Source organism: Colobus angolensis, unplaced genomic scaffold (genome assembly GCF_000951035.1).
Source record: "Colobus angolensis palliatus isolate OR3802 unplaced genomic scaffold, Cang.pa_1.0 Scaffold30, whole genome shotgun sequence".
Classification (NCBI taxonomy): domain Eukaryota; kingdom Metazoa; phylum Chordata; class Mammalia; order Primates; family Cercopithecidae; genus Colobus; species Colobus angolensis.
The window spans coordinates 1,424,807-1,435,616 of record NW_012116266.1 but is presented as its reverse complement, the minus strand read 5'-3'; the positions used below and the strand labels follow the sequence as shown (position 1 = coordinate 1,435,616).

Here is a 10,810-nt window from a genome sequence, read left to right as displayed (position 1 = left end):
CAGGTGGAGGCCAGGGAGGGACAGCCTAGGCAGATTATCTAGGGAGGTGCTCATTCTTGAAGGGCCTAGAGGTCTTGTTTTCCCCACCCTTTTCCCAGCCCTGGTACCAAGGGCCCCTTAGTGACCGCATCAGTGCCACTGGTACCCAACACTGGCTGGTAACACATGTAATACCATCTAGGTGTAGAGGAAGAAAAACTGCTGGATTAAGTTCTCTCTTTTATGCCACTCCTTCCTAAAGCTGCTCTTTCATTCCAGGCCACACCAAGGTCTCTTCCTCTCCATTCAGGCTTGGTGAGCTGTTGAGCATTTAGGGATTGTTGCTTATTGCATGTAACTTTTGTGTCTCCAACTGGTGTGTGAGCAATTTGAAGACAGGCATCATGTCTAATTGTCCAGAAGGCCAAGGAAAGGGATGGGTACACAGTAGCTTCTCATTTAACGACTGAATGAATAATTGATCAATTGGTTAGTTGTGATGATATTGTTCATCTGCAGAGTTGGAAACAGAGATAATGAACTTCAGCTCATTATTTGACCTTGGTTCATCCACTCATGCCTGCATCCCCCGAAATACAAGATCCCCTATCCTGGTCCCCTAAGCACCCACATCATCGCACGCAACAGGTATTATAAGAAGAGCTGAGGGTGATACTGCATTTGTATTAGAAGCCCTAGTGAACACCAGCGGAAAAAGCAGAATATAGAGCAATCCTCTCACTAAAAAATATTTAGTTTACTACTATCTTCACTTCAGTAAGAGAATACCCAGATTGCCATACACTTTCATTTTATAGGGGGAAAATAATCCACTGTGTATGCAGCTTGAATTCAAAAGAACCAAATTTCCATAGGAGATTTCCCATTTCCCATCTAGTTAGACTATTGTTAGTTGAGATTTTAATCCCAGCATTACAAAGGAATTAAAGTCTTTGAGTCTTTTTACATTTTGTAAATAATCCTTTAAACACAAGCAGGAGCTTTAACCACTGTATAACACCTGTCTGGGGCATGTAATCTGCCCTGGTCCTTCAAGCCAGCCTGGTCCATCTCCCTGGCTGACACAATCTGGCCTATATAGGCGAGTAGTGAACAACTGCAGGTGGTTAGGACAGCCACCCTCAAACACCATTTACTTGATCTAAACATGCTCGGAATCTGACCTTATCTTGGCACCACGTCTAAACTACTAGATTTGCAACCCTCTTTTGGCCATCTTCTTTAGACTCCTGTTTGGGCAAGTCCCACCTGGTGTTGGTCCTCAGTGTGCTCCTTCTCTGGGCTCCCATGGGCACACAGCTCTTGCCCCATGAGACATGCCACGTGGCTGGTATTCTGACTCAGCCAACCCGGGTGGCCCTGTGAACACAGCGACAAACGCTGGGAAGCCATTCAGAAACCAGAATGAAGCATTCGCTAAAGTCTCAGTTGGACTGAAACAAGGTCTGCACATGGCTGGCAGGTGAAGTGAGGCAGAACCCCCATCCCTGCTGTTATTTACTTCAATGTTTGTACCTGGGGTCTGAGGGGCCCTCAAGGAAATACATGATTTCTGTGTACTGATGGGGTTCAAATATGCACACAGACAAGATGCCTCTGACAGACCAGGAAGGAAGGGAGAAGGGGAAGCAACTCAAGGCAGTTTGCAGGGAGGAAAGGTAGGCACCTGAAAAAGACCAGACCATGAGGAAAAGACCCTAAAGTGTGGACCAGGCTCGGTAACAGACCTGGGAAGTCGGGGTTCTGACTCAAGCTGGTGCAAATATTTGAGCACTCCCTACTCAGACGCCTGACATGTGTGCACCAGTGAGAGAAAGGATAGAGCGTGTGAGATGAAAGGGCTGGTCTTATTAAGCCCTACGATACTCTGGGGTCCAAGCAACCCTGCTGTGGGACCCCTGCTAAGTGAACATAATGCCAAGGAAGAACAGCTCTCCTCTTTTTGCCAAAGCCTGCCAAGGTGTCAAGGCTTGAGAAAGAGTGGTGGGTGCTGCGACAGAGATCAGGTTCAGCCATCAAGGCAACAGTGCAGAAGCTCAGCCCAGAAGACTGGGCTGACATGCAGGCCTATGTTAGATGCCTCTTGGGAACTCTTAGGCATATCTTTTGGTGAAAGGGTGCGGGAGATGGAGGGGAAACTTGGCAAACTTTTACAGAATTGGTGGGGATCTGAGTACCAAATACAATGGGACCTTGCTCACCTGCTGGTAAAGCTTGAGGAGCATTTAGTTACACTGGAGTTCCAAATATTCTAGTGCCTTTTAAAGGGTGTCACGAGATGTCTGATCTATCAGGGCCAGCCCTGCTATTCTGCTCTGTCCTAATAATCAGAGGTCCCTAACCTCTGAACCATCAAGAACGTGAGCTTCCATGACTACAGAGAAGGGCTCTTTCTCCCATGTGGAGAACTGGGAAGCAGTTGGTGACTACTACATCCACATGGGCTCCCTCACCCCATCATCAAGGTCCCCTGTGCTATCCATAGCCTTCTCTCACCCTGGCAAAGGTGATGCAAAGCCTTTACTCTACACACCCATCCGACCTGAGCCTTGTCATCTGACGTACTCACACGGGGTCTTATTGTACTCTATGCACCCCCAGTTCGATAGGATGACAAGGGAACCTTACTGTAAATATCTTTTCATGTGTCTAATCCTCCCACACATGCCTCCGGTTTCCTCCCTGGCCCTCCAAGCTTACAGGCTGTTTCCTTCTGTGGTGAAGTTGGGCAAGTTCCGATGCTTGGGGTGGAGAGCCATGAATCATGAGTGAGAGGCTCTGAGAACACCAAGCCCATACTACTCTACTTACAAGTCCTAAACTGCCTAGTGGGATGCAATGCTGACCCCAGTGGAGTTCTTTCCCCATGACTGGTGTCCTCAGGAATGTGTCTGTGGGAAGAAAAGTCTCAAGTGCTGGGGAATGGAGCCATCGATGATTTCTTTCTTATGTTGGAGTGCAAGAGAGCCCCAAAGGCTGGAGCACTCCCCAAGTAAGCAGGCAGAGACAGAGACCTGAGTCCTACTGCTGAGTCATTTGAATCTGCTTTAGATCCGGTTTTCTCAGGGCACGGAAAGGACAGGACTCCCAGTGGAGGTATCATGTAGCTAGGGCCTAGAAGTATTTTTTCAGTACATGAAATTTAGAAAGAATTTGAATATTTTATGCTGGGGAGGTAGGTTGTGGAGTGAAATGGTTGGGGAAAGGAAACATTGAGTTCAAGTGATTCTAAAGGACACTTAACTGATCTAAATATTTGTCAGGCTGAATTGCTACATCCACTCTCACCTGCCTGAAATCGATATGCTCAAGTCAAATGCATATGCCTGCATCTGAGTGTGGAGAATGAACTTCTTAAAGCTGAATTGGCAGCTGGAAGGGAAGAGAGAAGAGCTGGACAGTGAGCCAGGACACCCAGAGTTCTTTTCCACTGTGGTGGGACATGGAGGAAGCTGTTGAATCTCCAGAGGGTTAGCTTTTAAATGCTGTGAGTCTTTGGAAAGCTGTGCGAATAACTGTTAAACACTCAGGACAGCTTACGCATTTTTTTGAAAAAGGTAAGTACTTATCTGTTGGAACAAAAGCTCCCCTTTTTGTTTTATCCTTGAATTCTCAGGCAGTGAATGCACTACTGTGCACAGAAGGCAAGGACATGGCTGAGCATGTTGTTTTCTTCACTTTATAAGGAGTTTCCTTAACAGGTCTGTGCCAAGGTCTTTTCATTCTGAGTCACTTGAGTTCTACTCAAAGATGAGACAGATAAAAAATTAACTGAGTGTAGTGGTGCACACCTGTAGTCCCAGCTACTCGGGAGGCTAAGGTGGAAGCATCACTTGAGCCTGGGGGAGATTGAGGTTGCAGTGAGCTGTGATAGTGCCACTGCACTCCAGCCTGGGCAATAGAGTGAGACCCCAATTCTAAGAGTGAGAGATAGAGAGGTTGGCAGGAGGGAGAGAGGAAGGGAGAGAACTTTGGACCTTTGATTTATCCTTGTTTTCTACCAGATACTTGCAAAATGGGAGCCATCTGGTGCTAAAAGAAGGCCTGGTGTTTGCTTCCTTCTCTGGGGGGGTGTTCAATAGGGGCATTAGCACCTGTGTTAGGCCCCACCCTGCACACACACATACGTATGTTCAGTTACGTGCTGGCTCCTTGTGAGTGGGTGAGTATGAGGAAGGACTGGGGATTCTGTGGCTTTCATTGGCCACAGATGAGTCCACACAGTTCTCCAGCAGTGGTGCATGCAGGGACCAGGTCCCCCAATTCCCCAGTCATCACAGCTGTGCAACCAAGAACACACTGTATCTTGTGGCCAGCCCTTTTCCTGTGGAGGAAAAGGTACTTCTGGGCCTGTATATGCCCTTTATGCCTTGGTCTGGGAAGGAGAATGTGGCAATGAAAAGTCACCACTTTTATTGCCATCCTTAATATGGTTGATTAATTGCAAAAATACCCTCAGCCCTTTGCCCCCTCCTGAGGCCACACCTTTGCAATGTGACTTTGCATTTGCACCCATCAATAAGTGGAATCTATTTCCCCATCCCTTACATCTAAGCCTGCCTTGGAACTCACTTTGACCAACAGAATATGGTATAAGCGATGATGTGCCAGTTCTGAGCCTCAGCCTCAACAGGTTTTGGGCACTTCTGCCCTCTCTCTCTCAGACCCCATGATTACCCTGCAAACAAGCTCACACAACTGGATGACAGAGACATATGGCCCAGTCATCCTGTCACCATCACTATTTGTCAAACTGCCTGACCTATGAGTTAAGTCTTCCTAGACCAAGCAGCCCTCAGCCATCCTGCCTACTGACCACAGATGCAGGAACAAGCCAAGCCAAAATCAGCCAAACCTGGCCCAAGTCAGTAGAACTGACCCATAAGCTGGTGAGCAATAATAAATGCCTGTTGTTTTCAGTTACTGAGTTTTGGAGTGACTTGCTACACAGCAATACCTGACTGATACACTTACTCATGACAGGTTGGTGTAATACTAGCCTTTGGGCATTCAGATACTTTATTTCACAGATTGACTGGACTCCTGCCATATATATAACCGAGATTGTTCCAGGCTCTGTTAATACAATATCTCTGCTCTCCCAGAGTTTACATTCTAAAGGATGAAGACAAACCACAAATAAATAAATAAGTATGTAAATAATAACAATATCAACATTAGTAAGCAACATACAGACCATTTAAAAGATTATATGATAAGGAATAACCATGCATTACTGGTCTGGTGGCCAGGGAAGCCACACCGAAGGAACATTTAGACAGATCTGAATGTCAGTGTAGAGTGGGCCATGTAAAAATTGGAGAAGAACACTCCAAGCAGAGGGAATTGCAAATACCAAGGCCTCAAGATTGGACTATGGTGTCTGAAAAAACAGAAAGAAGACTGTGCCTAAAGCACAGTGAGAAAGGGGATGCGGGGAGGGAATGGAGAGAACAGGTAGGGCGTTTAAGCCAACATAAAGAATTTGGACTTCAAGCTAAATGCACGAGCAAGCCATTATCACTTTTACAATAGGAGAGTAACATATCTGATTAATGTTTAAATGGATCCCTCTAAGGGGAAGACATGGAGGAGCTGAATCAGTTAGGAAGCTCCTATGATGATGCAGACTGAGCCAGGTGTATAGCAATGGAGATTAAGAGGTCAAATAAGTTTTGGAGGAAGAAGTGACAGGACTTAGGATGAGTTGGATGTGGGAGTCAAAGGGGAGAGAGGAATCAGGATAACCCCTAGATCTTGGTCCAGTAACTGAATGAACTGAAATACAAGAAACTCAGAGAGGAGCAGGTTTGGGGGCTGGACATTCAAGTCTGTGGTGCCTGTTAAGACAAGGGGAAGGCCTGGTGTTTTGGGAAGGGGTCAGCACTGGAGGAACAGGTTGGATGTCACTGGCATAAACCTTAGACTGGATGAGGCCACCGGAGGACAGCAATTAGGAGTGACAAGAGCCCAGGACAAAGACCTGGACATTCCAGCATTTATGGGTTGGGCAGTTGAGAAGGAGCCAACAAAGGAGATGAAGAAGAAACTGCCAGTAAAGTGAGAGACAGATGTGGAGGTGTCTCCAAGATCAAGAGAGAAGAATGGGCAAGAAGGAGGCCGTGGTCCATTGTGCTAAATGCTCCTGGCAGATATGGGGGACAAGGACTTTCCTGTAATCATTGAATCTGGCAAACATTCAAACGCATTTCGCCTTCCTTAGGGCGATACTGAATCACAGAACCTAAAATGGATTGTTAAGTTATTTTCTGGACTCTGTCCTACAGGCCTCTACTCTAGATAGCTGAGATTAGTTAATACCAACCCCTGCCCCTACTTAATCCTTGTTCCCATTGGTTCAGTTATTCCCCAAACTCCATGACTCTCTCTGCAGGCCCAGAAATATAATGACCCATCAGGTTCATCAATATCTAAATTCTCTGGAAGCTGTAAGCTCCCTGAGGGCAAAGATGGTGTCTGTCTTGTTTGTACTGTATCCCATCACCTAGGATATTACCTAGCCACAAATACATCTTTAACAAACGTTGGGTACATGGAGCAATGTTGAATCCCATTTGCCTCCCTACCATCAGTGCTGCCCACCGTCTCCAGGCTGCCACTACCTTATTCCCTGTGGACAGATGTGAGGCATTTTTTTTCAACATTCCCCAAACTCCAGTTTCTCTGGGTTGGGGTGCTATCTTGCTCTTCAGAGTCTTTATAGGGCAGTATGCTATGGCTAGGGCCAGGTCCCTGGACTGCAGCTGACTTCTTAGATGTAGACATCTCACCTGTGGGCTGGCGAGCTGCTCTTTGGTACCTGTGCCATCCCTACAGTTGGGACAAGCTTACCCTTCACTACACCCAATGGTCTCATCTCACTCGATCTCACCTTTAAGATTTTTGTAAGCGTTTATTGTTGTGGAATCTTCTAGCTGCTTTGTATTCAATTCACACATCTGTAGCGTCTGTATAGCTGTGTGACAGGAGGGGTTTGTGTCAACTTGACCCGAAATATCGTCTCTGTAAAAGTCAAGTTTATAATACCTGGCAGTGGCATCAGGGAAGGTGCATGTGACTTTTTGACCCCTAAAAAGGCATTTCAGTTAGTCTGCAATGCTCACCAGGATGTTTGTGTGTGAATCAGTATCAAAAGTTTCACTTTCAGGATTTCATTTGAACCCTCTCTCAAAAGAGGGCATCTGGTAACCATTCCACAGGAATCTAAAACTACTCACTTGCTCATCTGAGTACAATTTTGTTTTCTGGGACATGATCAGGTGTTACAAGACAGAGCCCAGAAAATTTAACCTCATTGAACCTGAGCAAATATCATCCTTTAATCATAAGAATTTTTTTTTTCAATTAAAGGCTTTGGTAATTATACTGACCTTAACTTGGTAACAATTCTGCTACCACCTTCTACTGTAAGGATCTCATATTTGCTTGGCCTGTGAAAGAAAATTATCACAGAATCAAAATCAGATTTTGGTTGAAGACACATATTAAATCTGATGCTTCACAGCTGAACACAAGCCCCTCCACCTCCAATGGTCTCCTCCTGACTGTGTGCGGACAGACACTTAATAAATGCTTTTGATGAAGGTCTCTCCATCTTAAAAGGAAATTAGATTGTTCTGACAACATCTCCTCATCACTAAACCGCTGGTTGTTATCCAGCAGCCTGTGATCCTCTAGGTGTTTGCAAATTGACTGCTTAATGTTTTGCATTTCTCTGTGCCCACCTTTTTGAGGGTGAGCAGCCACCTGTATAATTTCTGATATAGGTGATGTGTTTGTCTTTTGATGGTGGTCTTGGGCATTTCATTGACACACACACACACACACATTTTTGTTTCAGAACAGTTTCCCAAGCTCCTCATTCATTCACTTTGTACTTATTGATGCTAAACCTATAGAAGGACATTAGGCTAATCCCTGGGGACACACTGATTAGACAGCAGATTCTTGTTCTTTTGGGGCTTAAAATCTAGTGATTGTAATTTCAGATAGTAGTTAGGACTATGGATAGAATAAATCGGCACTACAATGGAGACTAGATGGGGAGACCTCTGCGAATAGAAACATTTTAAGCTGTGACCTGAAGAATAAAAGAGGGAGAAGTAGAGATGGAAGGAAGTGACAAAAACAAAGGCCCTGGGGTGAGAAAGAGCTTAATTTGTTCCAGAATCTAATGGAAGGCAAAGAGGAGTGGACATTGGGAAGAGGCTGAAACATGGGTGAAAGGCGGCCATATTATCAGATGCCTTGTAGGTAGGGTGAACATACATCCCAATTTGCCAAAAATAGTTCTGGTTTAGATCTTCGTCCTTGTACAACTAGGGATAGGGCCTCCTTTCGCTCTCAAAAGTGTCCTGGTTTGCACGATAAGTTATCTGGTCACCCTGCTTTACAAGCATGTCAAAGAGCTGGGTTTTTAATCCCATGTGAGATGGGAAATCATTGAAGGGTATGAGGCAGGGGTATGGCAGGACTAGATTTATGTTTTCAGATTGTTTTACCGTCACTCTGAAGGGAGCCAGGTGTGGAAGTGGAAAGAGCTACAGGAAGGCTATTGTAGTGGCTAAGGTAAGAGCTGAAGGTCAACTCAGCATCACATTTAAAAATAGATTACGTTAAGCAACCTTCTACCATCTTCTTTCCTTTCCGCCTCCTGGTACTGGTTCCAGCAGAATAGACAGAGATGCATGGCCTAACTCCCACCCCGTCTTCAGGACTGAGCCACAAAGCCCCCACATCTGCCAGAAGTGTTAGCTGTTGATGGCTCACAGCTGAGTCCCTCCCTAGGCATTGCTGAAAAGAACCGCCTTGCTCTAGGATGTGCCCCTACCCTGGGGGCAACACACATTCCAAGTGGCTAATCCATAGCATGGTACAAAGGTTGTACCCATCTTGCCTGAATTCAGGATCTCTTGGAAAAGCCACCCCCAGCTCTGCAGCTCCTGGTGGGGTGCTGAGGCCTCTACTGCAGCTGCATCACAGTTTAATTTCCCCTTTGCCTAGTCCTGCTGCCTTCACTCCCCAACAGGTATTGTTCCCCAGAGAACTCCCTGCCCCCAGTCATCTGTAACTTAATCTCCACTGCAGTCTGTGGCCTGGGGAACCTGCTCTACAATCCCAAAGTGAAACAGCTTCCCATTGAAATGTGTCTTTGGGTGTTAATCTGTCCTGCCATCTTTACATCTAATCAAGAGGTAGAGCTTCCCCTGGTGTTTCTGCCAGGTACATAAAGGATCTTTTCCATTGTCTTTTATGTCCTTTGTAAATTGAATCACCTTGTTTTTTTTGAACTAGATAATTTTCTCCGTAAATGTTTGCGTTGGTTCATGACACTGGGTCTCTGTAAGCAGGCACCCTTACCACTTTTTATTGCATCCCAAGTAGTGATTTCAGATCTTGTAAAACAACAGCTCTCCTTTAAACACCTTGATTTTCTATTACCTAAATTTAGTTGCTTCTTTTGGTACTTGAATTATTTCCTTAGAGAATGTAAAGATCCCATAAATTCCTTTTTTATTTCTTTTATTCATGAGATTATTCCTAGTACTTCTAGATAGTAATTTGAAATTTATTGAAATAAATTACAACAGGACCCCATTCTTTATAGTTCATTATCACCAAGAATGCAATATATCATGGATTAAATCATGCTCTCCCCAAATGTAACTACAACCAACAAAAGACTGATGCAGGGCCATTAGAGGATAATAGGAAAGAGTAGGCAATTTTTTCAAAGTAACGTGTTGAGTCTTCGCTCCTTCACAGGCATAAGGGGAATGAATGTTCATGTAGTTGAGCGAGTAAGAACTACGAAAGGGGTTGGGGTGTGCATTTCCACATACTTTAAGCACTGGGACTTGCCCAAGCATCTGGTGGGAAGTCTTTTGTCTGGTTTCCAGCCATCTAGCCACATGAAGTTGCCAGTCCCCACCTCTGCTAATAGTAAAGATGACATGGGAAGAGAGAAGGGGTGTCTACATAGACTTAAGTATAATTCTCTCCATTCACTCATTCAACAAATATTTTTGAGTTCCTCCATAGTACCGTGCCCAGGTGGCACCATGAGAGGTACAGAGCATCTCAGAAAATCATTCACACACTCTGACTCCTGACTTGAAATGTGCTCTTGGTGCTGAATCCCATAACAGTGTAATAAAAATATTTCAATTTTTTTCCTTTTGATAACTTTTTTCATTAAAATTCAAATTTTCTTCTATTTCAGATCACCTGCTCCAAGCATGCCATCTACTGTGGAAATCTTCAATCTTTAATTAATCTTTCCTGTTATAGGAAGATTAAGTCTAAAAGAGTATCTTCCCTAGTTGATCCAGAACTAAATAACATTGTTCTCAGTACTTCCAGTAACTTGCTTACACTCTTATTTCTAAAGCATTGAATGTATTATCTTATGGGCTTGTCACCCCCAGCTTGTGTCACAGGAGAAAGTATACGGAGACCAGGTACAACTTCAGTTCAACAACTTATGATCTATTGGATCAGTCTCTTTATTAATCTCTCAGAGCCTCAAGTTCCTTGTTTAAAATGGGGATAATACCTACCTTAATTAATTTCTTGAGGATCAAAAGAAATCCTGGTAACAAAGCCTTGAACCATGTCTGACTTATAGTATGCATTCTTTTTTTTTTTTAACTTATTTATTTATTTATTAATTTTTTATTATACTTTAAGTTCTAGGGTACATGTGCATATCGTGCAGGTTTGTTACATATGTATACTTGTGCCATGTTGGTGTGCTGCACCCATCAACTCGTCAGCACCCATCAATTCA

General features: G+C 44.5%; 1 long non-coding RNA gene across 1 annotated transcript in view; it reads right to left on the bottom strand.

Annotated features, from left to right (window-relative positions):
• Window positions 1-1,248: 1,248 nt before the first annotated feature.
• Window positions 1,249-10,810, bottom strand: part of LOC105517359 — a 21,831-nt gene continuing 12,269 nt past the window's right edge. Inside the window, exons 2-3 of the long non-coding RNA XR_001002656.1 lie at window positions 3,679-3,740; window positions 1,249-1,359 (exon numbers count right to left, since the gene is read on the bottom strand). This is a non-coding gene — a long non-coding RNA (uncharacterized LOC105517359). The remainder of the gene's footprint in view (window positions 1,360-3,678; window positions 3,741-10,810) is intronic.